Below are 16,513 nucleotides of genomic sequence, written 5' to 3' on the forward strand. Positions count from 1 at the left end.
CCCCCAGAAGGAAGAATGAGAAAAGAAGCAGCTCATTTTTGAGGATATGCTATGTACAAAACACCTTATAAGGCAACTGACAGTACCTACCTTTCAGACAAATTATCTGAGTCACGAGAAGTTACATAAATTAGTCGTGATCACATAGCAAATGGTTGAGAAGATCCCTAAAGTCAAACATGTTTCCATTATTTAGGACCTATAAAGTGTCAAGCATCGTGGTAGTCTTTGGACATAAAAAGTCAACACAGGGCTACTTGGTAGGAGTTACACTTCTAGGTAAAAGTCATTGTTCTCTAATTCTAAAACTCTAGCTGTGTTAGTGTGTTATAGAATGGTATTGGAAATGGAGCTGATAGACTATATAAAGAATCTGTAGCAGAGGACATGGAAGCAGGGAAGTTTTTTTTAATGTTAAACCAATGATTTGTATTACATCTGAAATGCTCCAAAATCTGAAACTTTTTGAGTGTCAACATGAAGCTCAAAGGAAATTCTCATTGGAGTATTTTGCATTTTGCATTTTCTGATTATGGATGCTCAACCGGTAAGTATATATAATGCAAATATTACAAAATCTGAAAAAATTCAAAATCTAAAATACTTCTGCTCCCAAACATTTTGGATAAGGGCCTCTCAGCCTGTATCACTGTCAGTTCTGTACTGGGAAGCCATACCTGTTTTTGAACAAAGGAATTATGTTATTTAGATTGACTTTGTTAATTTTAATTTTTAATAAAAATTTACGATTTTCTGGTGAATTTTATCCCTAGTAAAATTTAGTCTGTGATATTTTGCTTACATTCTACTTTGCTAAACCATTTCCTTATTCCTAAGCACAGAATGCTTGGATCTGATGACTGGACTTCACTGCTCCTTGCTCTCACCCTCCTCAGCAAATTTCAGTTTTACCTCCTCTCCTCTCACAGTTTTAATTCCTAGATCTAAATTACAGATAGCCATCTGTCTACCCTCCACTCATGCACCTATTTACTAATTTCACAAATATTTTTAAGTGCTTTCCCTGTGCCATGCCTTGCGGCATGGTGGTAAGTAAGGCAAACCTAGTCCTATACCTAGGGAACTTACCTTCTAATTGAGGAGGCAAACAAGAAACAGCTAATTATTCTAATTGGTTTATTATATGTTCTATGAGAGACAAGAATAGCATGTTAGGAGGGCATATTACAAAAGGGGTGAGAATAGGGAATTATCCTAGCAGGGTAGATCAGGGAGATGACATTTGTGCTGAGACCTAAAGAGTGAATAGAGTTAACCAAGCAAAAAAAATGTGGGATGCAGGTTGCCGGGGAGAGGTTGGGTGTCAGCTGGGGTCACCAAAGGGATGAACTCAGAAGAGGAAGTATATTTTATTTTATTTCCCATCTGAATTTTCTAGCACCATAGTGTCTGCACATGTAGATTTTATTAAATAAAAATGTAAAGTAGTATATTTTGCTTCACTTCCTGATTGCACATTCCTAGAATATTGGAATTTATATTTTAACTACCACAGTGCCTGGAATAATCCTTTGCATATAATATTTTCTCTACTGGTACTTGATTTAATATACTAACATTTTTTGCTAGATTTGGAATGGAGTCGATAAAGAAGAATTTTTTTATAAAAATAACTTACATAGTCATTACTTACCCTATTATAATTTCGTGATTGACTTATAATTATTTAGTTATGGTCATTTGAATGTGCTACTTAAAATTTGTCATGAGTAATTTTTAGATTAAAGAAGAGCAGTGTTGAAAATGAAACTACTTGTATACTTAGAAAGATGATTACAATTGACAGTATTTTATCATACATTTTAAAATAACTAAGAGAGTAAAATTGGATTGTTTGCATAACACTGAGAAAGGATAAATGCTTCAGGTCATGGAAACCCCATTTTCTCTATTATATATAATAATGTGATTATTAAGCATTGTATGCCTGTATCAAAATATCTCATGTACCTCATAAATATATACACTTATTATGTACCCACAAAATTAAAAATTAAAAAAAGAAAAAACAGAAAGGTGTGTAGAAGCTATATCATTTAGTGGTGTCGAAATTTTTAATTTGAGATGTTTAGATAAATGGACCACTCTTTTTCAGGTTGTATTGTTTTTGACTGTTGAAAAGCAGGATGCAGATAGATTCATTTTATTAATTGTAGAGTTCTTATACTTTTGAAAGAGAGCAAGTTATTGTGCTTTAGAATTGTACTGACTTTTTTTTGTTTTGATGGTGTCTTAACAAATAAAAATAATCTTATTAACAACAAGAAAAATTCCTAGATTTCGTAGCTTTAATAAAGATAACTCTTATCTCTCCAGGTAATATGAAAAATAACATACAGTTTTAAGATTCCAAGGTTCTCACCAGAAGCTCTATATTATGAAGAAGAGACTGCTGTTGTAATTTTGTATATAAAGAAGAATCAAGCAGGGAAATTAAGGAGAAATCCAAGTAACCAAGACCTTTAACAGTGTACACAATAACTGAACTTTCTATAGGCTTTCTCAAACTTTTCCATTTTCATACAATATATAAACCCTGCCCCTGTAGTCATGTGTATTTCCCTATGACTTAATTTTCTCATCTGTCAAATGGGGTACTAAATAGTACCTGTTTCAGAGTGTATTGGAAGATTAAGTAATCTGAAGTTTAGAAGATGTCTAATACTCAGTGAGTACACAATTAATATTAGCTATTGTTTGCTCAATAGTGCAAATGATCAAGTAATTTTTTTCAATAAGGAAACACATCTTTTTGAACCTTTCGTAAACAAGTTCTTTAGTTGTTTTTACATAACTAAACAAACACTTATTTGGGTTAATTTGGTTTCTTTAAGGAGAACCTTGAAGAACTTTTCCCCAACATTTTATAATTTAAAATATTGTGAGAAAGTGACTAGAAACAGATACTTTTCCATTAAGTTTATAAAGGACATAGGGAAACTTTATATGCACACTCAGGTCATTGTTTTGTTTGGTTTGTGGTTTTTCAATACAAGAAAATATTTGCTTTTGATTCTTTTTCTGTTCCAACTCATGTTTTCTTCCTCGGGAGCAGCTGTCATTCTTAGGTAGAATCTCCTTTCTTTGTGTTCTCTATTAACTTGTCTTCCATCTCAGAGTAATTGGTTCCTCAGCATTTTATTGATTATATGGAACAGCTTTTGAAATAATGTCTTCAGGTTTCTGTGCGAAATCACTTTTTTTTTTTTTTGCCCCCACAGGGTTTTGCTCTGTCACCCAGGCTGGAGTGCAGTGGTACAACCTAGGCTCACTGCAGCCTCTGCCTGCTGGGTTCAGATTACAGGCGTGCAGCACCACACCTGACTAATTTTTGTATTTTTATTAGAGACAGGGTTTCACCATGTTGGCCAGGCTGGTCTCAAACTCCTGACCTCAAGTGATCTGCCCGCCTCAGCCTCCCAAAGTGCTGGGATTACAGGCGTGAGCCACCACGCCCGGCCTTAAATCACTTTTGAGGTAGATGTTTTTCTTTCTGATATGTCAGGACAAAATTACCTTTTCTTGTGCTGCAGCATTTTTTTCATAGTCTTCGTATATTTATTTTACTCTTTACCTTGCTTGAATGAAGAGACATCTGGTGAGACTAGGTTTTTACTGGCAGGTAAGATGTGCGGACTTTCTTTTAATGGCTCAACTTCCACATGAGTGATGGTCATATTCCCTCTCCATCTCTGTAACTAGAAGGAAGGTTGATAAGCTTAGATTCAGTCCAGTTCTCAGTGACTAGCATCATATGAAATGAAATCAGGATGTCTTTAATCTCTGTTGCCTCTGATTGTTATTGTGTTCCACACAGTGACATCATAGACAGCTACAAATTCCACCATATGCAGTTACCAGGGTCATCCCTAAATACACCCTGTTGATAACAGTTAACTTGCGGGTGTACCTCCTGCACTGCAGGCTTAACAGCTGCCATCTCTGTTTCATTCTTCTTTCACTCATCAATTGTTTTTGCTTTTTTTTCCTGTTAATTGCAATATCTGAATGGCCATACACATTAACAGGTTGTGAATAGTACTCTGGCCATTTACAAGTAATGTTTAAAATAGGGAAATAGGCCAGAGCTGGTAGCTTGTGCTTGTAATCCCAGCACTTTGGGAGGCCAGGGTGGGCACATTGCTTGAGTCCAGGAGTTAGAGACACCCCTGGACACCATGGCAAAAACCCTTCTCTACAAAAAATACAAAAATTAGCTGAGCATCATGAGGTGAACCTGTAGTCCTAGCTACCCAAGAGGCTGAGGGTGGGAGGATGGTTTGAGCCCCATAGGTAGAGGTTGCAGTGAGCTGAGATTGCGCCACTGCACACAAACCTAGGCAACACAGCGAGACCCTGTATTTAAAAAAAAATTTTTAAAAGAGAAAATGTATTTAGTCTTTTATAAATCCAGTGTTTTTGGTTAAGAGGCAATTGAAGGGAAGATGTTAAACATCTTCCTTTTTCTCAGGTGTGTTGGCTTTTTTGTTTCTTGAGCTAAATCATAGGTAGGCTACTGATTCATTTTTTATTTCAATTTCATTGACTTTGTTATTTGTAGAAACTCTTGGCAAAGCGTATAAGGACTGTTTTGCTAGTAATAGGTTTCAGTTATATTTGAGTTTTCATCGTTTTCAGGGACTATCTTAGAAATCACTTAAGCCTCCTTTGAGAGGCTTAAGTTGGAGTCCTCAGAACTAGCTATTTAATAAATGGTTAAACTATTTAAATAAATGTTACAGAGCTGATGATCTATAACATTTTTCCTTCTTAATTCTGTGAAAAAGGTAATTTTGTGATGTCTATTAATTTTTTTCCTTTTGTATTATGGTTAAGACAATTTATTAACTATGTAATACACAGCTATACTTTATCATGTGTGACATTTTGTGAATATCCCATAAGTTAATGTCATGTATCAGAGATAATGTTCAAAACTGTTTATTTTCTAGAAAATACTTTAGGTCTAGTATTTGACCATGCCACACTGCCATCAGTATTTTAAGTCTCCTGAGAATTACTGCTGCACATGATGATATATGCATACGACACAATAAACACCAGATCATAGTTGTAATTCATGGATGAGGTTGGGCTTTCAGTGTTTTGACCAGGAAAGACTTGATAGTTTCAGACAATTTAGTGAGTAAGAGGAAGATCTTTTGGAGCACTGGGATGTAAGTAGTCTTTGAATTACTTTGCATAGAGGATTATCTTTACTCAAAGCTGATATTTTTCATTTCTTTTAAGAGGCAGGACCTGTCAATTAAATTGTTTCAGCAAATGTCATGAATTGCAAAATAAGTCCAAGGACTGTTCTGGCAGGGACCTTGGGATTAAAACAGTGAACACATTAGCCCTGGTACCATGTTCATGGACCTTCCAGCCATTATTTTACATTTAAGAGGTTGCATTACATAGTGTCACAACTTTTACCAAACCATATCCTTTTGTGCTATTAGTCAGTAAATATTTTTTCTTACATTGGGCAAGGAATTTTTTCTTAAATGAATAGATTTCAAAAAGAAGTTATAGGAAGTGTCTATGGAAACAAAATATGATTTATGTATACTGAATATTTATTAATGATCAACTATTAAGATAAAGAACATGCCCTTTTATGTAGTGCTTGAAATCATATTAAGAACTATTAATGGTACAACTACCACACCTTCAGAAACAGTGGTTCAGAATCATTCTGGAACCAAATACCTGGAAGGAGATTGTCTATCACTATCACTTCAGAATTTGGGAGTAAGGGGTGGGCACTGTTCTCAAACTGTTCTTCCTGAAACCTGTCCCTAGTGAGCTCCTAAGTTTGATGAGTAAAAAGGAATTGAAAAACACTAGTCTTGCAAGTGGGGTTTGTAATAAATAATATATATTTTGTGTTTTTTGTAATCTCATCATACATTTAGCATTATATATGAGCATTCTTCTTCCTTATTTTTTTAGCTTGAGACAGGGTCTTTCTCTGTAGTCCCGGCAGTGGTGCAGTCACAGCATACTGCAGCCTAAAATTTCTGGGCTCAGGAGATCCTCCTGCCTCAGCCTCCTGAGTAGCTGGGACTACAGGTGTACACCACCACACCTAGATATTTTATTTATTTATAGTAGAAATTAAGTGTCACTATGTTGCCCAGACTGGTCTTGAACTCATGGGCTCAAGTGATTCTCCCACCTTGGCCTCCCAAGGGGTGGGATTATAGGCATGAGCCATCGCACCTGGCTGACAATCCTACAGTGTAAAAACTTTTAACAAGATACTATGGATACAAATAAATTTTTAATTTCTTAGCAATCCTAGAACAGTTGTGTACTTAAATATTTATTTGCTGAAGGACGTGCATCAGGCATTCAGATGGAATAAGAGGAGTGTGTACTAAGGGTGTGGGGCCCTTGGGCAAGAAGTCAGACTCTGGCACTTTGAAGCCTTGAGTCAGCATATTCCAATTGGGGTGCATCAAAGCAATACCACCAATAATGTTTGTTAATGTATGTGCTAGAAAAAATACATTCTTAATCAGATTTTTTTTAGATTTGAAGATTTCGTCTTGTTTGCCTGTCTTCTATGCCATAGCTTCATTGCTTGGATTTCTCAGAAATCCTTATCTTTGCCATATTGTTTGAAATTGGGCTTATGTACACATACACACATACATTTAAGTATATTATATTAGCATATATTAAATGACAAGCACACTAAATGACAGCAGCTGTGACTGTCATGGTTTAATCAGAGTGTGCAAAGCTGTTATTTTTAATCCATCATGGTAAATAAGAGTTTTAGTCATCTTCTATTGTGTATAGAATTTTATTGTTGTTGTTTGTTCTTTATTAACTTTTTTCTTTAAAATTTGCCATTGATTTATTGGGAATCAATAAAACCATAGATTTATTAGGAAAACTTTTTATCTAGTAAGCAGTAGTACAGAAGTATAAGCATGTCGTCAATACATCTTCAGGTTCACTTTTATCTTTCTGTGTGCAAAACATGACTGGGATTCTAATGTTTGTTTACGAGAATACTTAAATATATGATACACTGTCCTGTTACACTTATAAATCATCCATAGACTCAATTTAATCTGGAATAATATTTTTAAAATAGTTTTTAATTAAGCTCAACAATAAAGTACTTATATAGTATATTCTAAGCAATATAGTCTTCTTAATAAATTATATTCCCAGGTGTGTCTTGACTAATTTGCATTTGAATTAAAATATTTTAGGCACATTTTCTATTTAGTTTATATATAAAAATATGTATGTATTGAGCAAAAATTGTTGAAGGCTTTAAAATAAGCCGAGATTGATAATAGATAAGGTCTTTTACACATGACCCATTTATGCCTGGTGTATTTCTTCACCCATTTTAACTTTTTGATTGTATGTGCATCATTTCTTCAGTCAAATTTGGAAATCAAAATCTCAGAATAATGCATTAATTTTTTGGTTAGACTCGCTGGGTCCTTGTAATTGCTAGTTTTCTCGATCTGTAGTCTTTGCCGGGGGGAGAAATAAATCTAATCTCTTTTAGGCCTGTTTATCTATAAATTATCTAGTTTTGTTCCAGTTCCTGCCGTTCATTTCTGTTTTAGTGCTAATATTTTCAAGGAGTTTCTTGCGCAGTTCCCATTATAAGCTGATTAAAACCCCTGTCTTGGCATCTACTAATAGAAGTTGCAGCTGCTCCTATAAACTGAGCGGTTAATAGGAAGGAATATGAAGGATTATAGTCTTTTCCTTTTCACATTGTTTTTCTTGCACCAGACTCTACACAAAAAGCTCCTGCTTGTGAAGAAGCATTTTGTTTGCCTATAGGATTTTCTCTCTGCGTTAACTTTTAGTATTTTGAACCACTCAGCATTCAGTTTTTTACTCTCTTTTAGACTTTAAGTTTTCCTTTGTGCAACTTCTTTAATGAAACTTTCCAATTGCTTTACAGAGGATAGCTTTTTTTGATCCTCTAACTATAGCAAGACATAGTATACAAATACATTACACTTTAACTGATTTCAGCTTTGAAAAACTGCATGAACATGTATCAGTGAGAAAGTCACTTAGTTACTTTTAGGAAATGGCTGTGTGTTAAAAGGATTTTTAATCTTCTGTGGTGTTTATGCATCAGCTGCTTAGGGTTGAACATTCTTTTGAAGCACTCATCCTGTATTTTGTATTAAATAAATTTGGATTAATAAGCCTTGTGGAAGTGTCTTTGTAATATTAATTTATTTATAAGTGAGGAGGAGAAGATCCATTTAAATACAACAGGGATAATACTTTCTTCAGGAATTATAGAGAAGAGTTAATTCCATAGAAACAGAATAAAGGAAACTCTCTATGAAGTAGAAGATAATAATATATCAGGTCCTCATCTTTTCATTCAAGACTTAAGACAAAAATGTCTCCTTAAATTCACTTCAGCCTTGTGGTTTTCTAACGTTATGAAATATTGTCTGTTTTGAAACACTTTAAGGTTTATTTTCTGATGAAATTCCTTTGGAGGCAATACATGGGTAAGAGGTGGAAGGAGAGGGAAAAAAATCCTATTAAGCTAATAAGAGAAAAAAACTTGTTAAAGTATTATAAATATATAGAAAGGATTGAAAAGAAGAAGACATGTTAGAGAGATGAAGTGGGGAAGTAAATGAATCACTTTGGTCAAGTGGATTCCTAATTATTTGCTGGCTACTAACCATGATCTTAGTTTTCCTAATTTTCATTGTGATACATGAAACAGAGAATGGAGAAAGTCTGAACCTTACAGTAAGTGATATTTAGAATCTTAGCCATCAATATGGGAAAATACATGTACCGTAAACAAAAGCTGTTTTTTTTTTTTAAGTTTGGGAGTTAAATGTACAATAATATCTTTTTGACATTATGAAAGTTATATTTTCTTAAATTAGATACAAAAGACTCAGAATTTGACTGTATTAAACTTAAAATGTTTATTTGTGTATGTGTGTGTGACAAGAACCATAACAATGCTTAAGGAATAAAGTCAAATAAGAACCATTATTATTCTCAATCTTGTTCACTGAAAAGTTTAATTTAAAAAGACATGAATAGGCATATTTGGTGGAATATTTTTATTTCCTCAGCTGATTCTTTAAGAAAGTATGAAATTATCAGTATTCATTTTATTATGGAAAATTTGTTTCAATTTTAGTTCAATATCCAAGTGGTACACAAATGTAGTGTTGATTAAATGTAGTATTGATTAAAAATTACAAAACTCGTGCATCAAAGGGCTGGAAAACTGAGGTTTTCTTAGAGAAGAGGAGGATTACTATATGAGAAAGCTAAATAATCCATATTGAAGACAATTGCAAAAACAACAGTAGCTATGTGATAAGCATTATTCATATGCTAGGATCTTTTTTTTTTTTTTTTTTTTTTTGAGGTGGAGTCTTGCTTTGTCACCCAGGCTGGAGTGCAGTGGCGCAATCTGGGCTCACTGCAAGCTCCACCTCCTGGGTTCAAGCCATTCTCCTGCCTCAGCCTCCAGAGTAGCTGGGACTACAGGCACCCGCCACCATGCCTGGCTAATTTTTTGTATTTTTAGTAGAGACAAGGTTTCACCCTTTTAGCCAGGATGGTCTCGATCTCCTGACCTTGTGATCTGCCCGCCTCTGCCTCCCAAAGTGCTGGGATTACAGGCGTGAGCCACCGCCCTTGGCCGATCATTTTTATTTAAAACCTAATTATATTAAATTGAAGATCCTTTCATCAACAGAAGTTCAAGTAAAAAAATTATCAGATTTTGAGGCTTACTGGCAGTGAAATAGTGATTCCATTAATTGAAATTAGAAACTAATGTAGAGGAGAAACTAGAGTTCCTAAACTGATCGTGAGTTTGCAGTAGGTTATATTGAGTTTGGGACATTTTGGAATGTGATTTTGTGATTTGAAAAAGAGTTCTGAGCTATTGCTATAGATTTAAAGAGCATGTGTTTATGAAAGTACTTGAGAACACCAAGGATTTATGTTTATAGAAAGAAGACTGAGGATAGAAACTTGAAGAAGAACTAACTGCAGGTATAAAAGGATACAGTTCTATAGAATATCTAAGATAGTAAAGGAAGTAAGAAGTGCTGCCAATAACACAATAAAATATAGCCATTAAAAGATCAATTAAGAACTAGCAGGTGGTTCACTGATAGAAAACTGTTATAACAGTTTTCTGTTATAATAGAAAACAGTTGAAAACATCTGTATTGCTTGCTGTTTAAGTGGTACTAAAAAGTAGTATGCTTTGAATTTTGGGAGAGTTGCTTTTACATATCCTCTTTGGGTTTTCCTAGGATGTTTTTGTTCTTCATAAAGCATCATAGGTTGATCTCCTACGAGATGTACTGAGTCTTTCTTTGCTGTTTTAAATGTTGGTGACAGATGATCCTTAATGAGTAGTTTTCACACAGGACTCTTTCAGAACAATTTATTTTTCCAGTACTAAAATCTTCTTTGACTTTAAAGTGACCTGTGAAAGATTTAGTTTCTAACTCAACAATTAATTTTGCATTACATAAATATTTCATTTGAAGTTTCAAAATGCTCGCCTTTATTTTTGGTGACAGGTATGATTGTCACTAAAACTTTCAGATTTGTGACATTCATAGGATTTAATATACTGCATTTTTTGTCAAAAATTATTTAATTTCCTTTTATCACATTACTTTTGTCAGTGAATCAAGTGATTTGGTCTTGGCTGGGTGCAGTGGCTCACACTTGTATTCCCAGCACTTTGGGAGGCCAAGGTAGGTGGTTCACTTGAGGCCAGCTGGGTGTGGTGGTGCACACCTTTTATCTCAGCTACTGGGGAGGCTGAGGCACAAGAATCGCTTGAACCCAAGAAGTGGAGGTTGCAGTGAGCCAACATTGGGCCCCTGTACTGCAGCCCGGGCGACAGAGCAAGACTCTGTCTCAAAAAACAACAACAACAAAAAAATTGATTTGGTCTTTTTAAATTTGAATCTAACTTCCACATTTTTCTTTTACACTTACATAAATTCTTAGCACTCCCATCAATTCCTTTGTTTGGGGTTTTATATGTTCAGTTTTATGAGCTTTGTTTAATATGAAAACAGTATGGGCCGGGCGCAGTGGCTCACGCTTGTAATCCCAGCACTTTGGGAGGCCGAGGGGGGCAGATCACGAGGTCAGGAGATCGAGACCACGGTGAAACCCCGTCTCTATTAAAAAAAAAAAAAAATTATCGGGGCGTGGTGGCGGGCGCCTGTAGTCCCAGCTACTCGGAGAGGCTGAGGCAGGAGAATGGCGTGAACCTGGGAGGCGGAGCTTGCAGTGAGCCGAGATTGCGCCACTGCACTCCAGCCTGGGCGACAGAGCGAGACTCCATCTCAAAAAAAAGAAAACAGTATGAAACCTAGTGATTATCACAAGTTTGTGAACAGCAGGAGCAATAAGTCACTTGAAATATGAACCTCATGAGGTTGTGTTGATTATTTTTCAATTCTCTAATCTGTTTCTAGATGACCTGCTGCTCTTCTTAAGGTAGCAGCAGGGTGTGAGAGAATTGATACATAAATACACTTGAATTGACAGATAAGTACACTTGGCTTTGGTGATGATGTTAACATAGCTCTGTGCGCACCCCTTTCACTACCATGACCATCACCCATTACCACCATCTCCTGAAGCAAAAACAAATCTTAAAGATTGTGAATGTGAAGACATTGCATGCTTTTAGAAGTCACTTAGTTTAAGAGAAAGAAGTATCACCTGGCATTATTGCCTAGAGCTCTGTCGTTCACATAGATTGCACTGGTATGTGTAGAGCAAAGGGCTGGGGCTTCAATGCAGCAGGCTGGCTGCAGGTTGTATGCCCTGTCAATGAGTATTTGTTGATTGTTGACTGCATATTTATATGTAATTATAAAATCTAGATCTACTTAGAATATGATCCATACATGATTTATTAAAAATTTCAGCTTAATATGCATGTGAATGTATTTTATTATTGATTTTAAAATGAAATATTAAAAAATTATAGTTTAACCCCTTTATAAGGATGCCTATTATATTGCACTTTTTTTATAACATACTCCATTGTTGTATTATACTTTTTTATGGAAAGGAGTAAGTGAAAAATATGGCGATCCCAGTTATTAACTGTCTTCTCCATTCCACTTACAACACTCAGTAGCAGGTACAGAAGTGATGTTGATTCCAGAGCATTATATGAGTCTGACTCCAAGGAAGATTAGAGATGCATTCACTGTATACCATTTTACCATACATTTACTGTACTGTGCTCAATAATGGATTACCGGAGAGAACCTATTTACAATACTATTGTCAAGAAAAACTGTTTTAATTAATATTAAGCAAAAAATTAGATTACCTATATAATACTTAAATATAGATAGTACTGGTTATTTCTTTAAACTTTCTTTAATATCCTTTATGAAATAGAAGGTCCGATGGTATTGGTCAAATGGTACGAAGTTTCAGGATGAAATGAGACTTAATGTACCACATGGGAACAATAGTTACAATAATGTAGTATATGCATGAAATTGGCTAAGAGGATAGATCTTAAACACACACACACACACACACACACACACACACACACACACGTCCCCCACCCACTGCACACGGTAACTGTGTAGAGGTGAGAGATATGTTAAAGTAAGTCTGGTGAAAGATTTTAATTATGTCATTTCAACAATTCCTTAGGAACTAAAAAATACAACATATGCAATCCTTGTGTTTGTTACTACTTTTCAGTCTGACCAAATGAGCTTTTTTTCCTGTTAAAAAGAAAAAGAGTAGAGGAAAACTTTTCATGGTGTTTTGTTAAATGAAGCACTATCAATTTAATCAAAAAAGAACGAGGATCAAATTAAATCTATTTTATGCTACCTGACCCACCTACATGGCTCAACAGAACCACTGCTCATTTTAAAATACATGAACTCCTGCTACAACTCACCCCAAGGGTACTGTTTACAGTTGCCAGAGAAGGAAGCAGCTTTGTCATCAATCTATGCCTGTGGTTTGGACCTTCCTCCCTGGTGGGGTTCACGATTTTTATTACTTTTTTTTCTCTTTGTTCATAATGTCTTAATCTAGTTAGAAGTTTTCTAATTGGTAGAGTGGTGATGGTAGTGGCTTTTAGAGTATAGCTTTAAGATAATTCACATGAGCAACTAACAGTTTCTAGCTCATTCTAGATGCCCCCAAATTGTTAACAGCTTTTGTCATTTGCCCTTAAAAACTATTGGAGTAAATTCGTCCTTTTAAGGATGTGCAATTGAGTTATCTACTATATTCTTTTCTATATACATTTTCTGATTAAAAGCTTTTTAAATTTCTCCAGAAAAGTTAATATTTTTTAAAATTATGTAATATAAAGAATTCCTAGATTGTTCTAAATTACACATTGGCTATATGTTTTTCCTGACAGTATATCAACTAATTTTATAGAGTTACATTGGAAGTATGTGAAATGATATCCCTGTGTTCATGCTGGACCACTTTGTGTATGTGTTTGTATCTGCGTGTGTGTGTGTGTGTGTGTGTTTGTGTATGCACACGTGTATCTTCTAATCCTAAAGTGAAAAATGTATCCGTTGTTTTGCTTCATAATGAAAAAGTTATTTTTGGAGAAAGGGTTCTTAACCTTGATTTCATAGATAAAGTGGTTCATAGATGGCTTCTAGGGGTCTGGTGAATGTTTTGACATTATATTGTATTGTGTGAACGCTGAGAGTGTATATAATTTTAGATTGTACAGATATATAATTTTCTGATTTGACCATCCATACCTTTCATCAGATTCTCAAAACTTTCTCAAGCCATTGGTTTAAAAGGATCAAACATAACTTTGGTTTTTAAGTAGTTGGTTCAGAAGTTTAACATACTTGAGGAATTTTGAAGGCTAGTTTTATAATTGGAGCAATTATAAAGGAACAGAGGATTATAGACATTATTTAGCAAATCATGTTAAGGTTTGTTTTTGTCTCAAAACTTTCTTCATCATTATATTCTTCTGTCTAGGTCATCCTTACTGTCATGCTCTTTATCATAATGGTGCTACTATATTGTACTGCCATACCACAACACCAGAACATCAGTTCTAAACATTACCTTTCAAACCCCACATCTAGCACAGAAAAAGGCCATCTAAAACAAGGTTTTATCTTGGAATTGTGGTGAGGGAGGGGAATTGTGAAGAGAAAATCTCAAATTTGTTATTGATTAGTATACACTTTTTTCCCAAGTCAAGCCAAGAAAATGGCATTTTTTTAAAAACAATATTTGACTTTTGACTTCAGAAAGGAAAAAATAATTTCTTCGTGTATATGATACTTTTTTGAAGTTGCTAGTTTTATTTCAGAGATCTCATATATCATGGTGAATTAATTCCAAGGATGAATTTAATATAACTCTATTCCATAGAAACAGATTTTATGACACAGTAATCAGTCGCTGGTGTCTTTTTGTAGAATATGGGGGATCTCAGTCAATTCTTAACACAGTGGCCTTCAGTAAGCAATGATAGTTCAGAAACTAACCCTTATGTTACCCTTTTTATCCACCAAATTTTATTTGTAAATATGTTTGCAGGTGAAATATAAACTTTTTTCTTAGGCAGTTTAGCCAGTCAGCAAATATTTATTGAGTGTCTATTATGTGTGAGGCACTGTGCTATGCGTTAGGAGATACAGTAGTTAAAACAAACAAACAAATGAACTAAACCAAAACAAAACAACAACAACAAAAAAACAAGAAACAAACAGAAGCTTTGGCAAAAAAAGTGATTTTATTAATTAAATTATGCACAGATACTTTAAAAACTAAGTAATCAAATAATTAGATGAATATATATGTGAAACTTGAATTCATTGTGAAGGATATGAAATGTTTAATAAAGATTCAGTTTTTCATATTTTTAACCCTAATCAGTAAACACATTTGAAATGATCTCTTGTCTTCTTTAAGTTAATATGAAATTTACCACTTTTTAAGAGTATCAAATTCAGGAAGTGTATTTATAATTTGAAGTAGAATTAATGTTAACCCTACTGATTCAAGTAGTGGAGTGAAGCCAGAATCCAGCAAATCATTAATAATTGGTAAAGTTGTCTCTTACTTCATTGGTAATATTAGAAACACCCCACAAATAACCCACTGAAAAGCAGTAAAACCATTATTAGGATCATGTTAGTTATTAAAGTTATTAGAATTGTTACTGTTTTTGTTGTTTTACCTATTTTAATATAAAGTACTGTAAATATAACAGCTAGTGGCAAGTTTATGAAAACAAAGAAAAAGTTACACTCAGTGGGCTGAGTTGAATAAAGAGGCAATAGGAAAATATACACTTGTGAATTAATCACACAAACATCCAGGTTGAAATTTTTCCTGGAGTAGTGTAATATAGTGGAAAGAAAATAGTATTTAGACTCAAAAGATTTGTATTGAAGGTTTATGTTGTCAGGAAAAATATAGCGTCCAATTTTTCTGAGGATATTCACAGTTTATGTCTGTTAGTCTGACATAATTAATAACATCACTCTCTTTTATTCTCAAAAATGTATTGTTTAGACAAGATATTATACGATGACCCCTATTTATTGTGACAACTAATTCTGTTTTCATAAGAATTAAGTGTGCATGATACCATTAGTTTTTATTTGTTGTTTTAGCTGGTAAAAACTTATGTATGAGAAGGTTTTTTGTAATCGGAAAATCATTGTAAGAACTATAAAGACATATATAGGCCAGTTGTGGTGGCTCAGGCCTATAATCCAAGTACTTTGGGAGACTGAGGTGGATGGATCATGAGGTCAGGGGTTCAAGACCAGCGTGGCCAAGATGGTGAAACCCCGTCTCTACTAAAACTACAAAAACTGGCCAGGCGTGGTGGCAGGTGCCTGTAATCCCAGCTACTACGGAGGCTGAGGCAGGAGAATTACTTGAACCTGGGCAGCAGAGGTTGCAGTGAGCAGAGACTGCACTCAGCCTGGGTGACCAAAAAAAAAAAAAAAAAGAGAGAGAGAGAGAGATAAATATGTTTGTATTCATTTGGGCAAAGTCATTAAGGTGACTCTATAAAATAGAGTAGTTTTATTTTTATCATATCAATCTTAAACAATTAGCATTGGTGTTTTTTGGATTATTTGTGTAATGTCCATTCTCCCAAAGTGTGCTGTGTTGAAATCAACTCACAGACCATGACAACAAGCAATATTAAAACTTTGACTTTGCCTATGATAAGGATAAGAGATATATTTCATTGAATTAAAATTCAATGGGTTTACTAAACTGAGTGAAAAAATGGAAGAATTATTTTGTAGTTTCATCAGTGTTCAATTTTGAATGTTCTTCAGTTTATTCTCTTTATCATCTTCAAGAGGTACCTCATGCCTTTCTATTAGCTTTGAAAATGAAAATAATTTTATCATTTCTGTAAGTCATTATCAGCAGTCACAGATTTTAATGTTCTTCCCTATTA

At 34.4% G+C, this 16,513-nt stretch overlaps 1 protein-coding gene across 4 annotated transcripts in view; it reads left to right on the forward strand.

The window, feature by feature from the left end:
• LOC116463464 (platelet-derived growth factor C) overlaps positions 1-16,513 on the forward strand; it is a 268,783-nt gene that overhangs the window by 148,273 nt on the left and 103,997 nt on the right. The gene's annotated exons all lie outside the window — the stretch shown is intronic.

This window comes from Hylobates moloch, unplaced genomic scaffold (assembly GCF_009828535.3).
Source record: "Hylobates moloch isolate HMO894 unplaced genomic scaffold, HMol_V3 SCAFFOLD_37, whole genome shotgun sequence".
In the NCBI taxonomy this organism is placed as follows: domain Eukaryota; kingdom Metazoa; phylum Chordata; class Mammalia; order Primates; family Hylobatidae; genus Hylobates; species Hylobates moloch.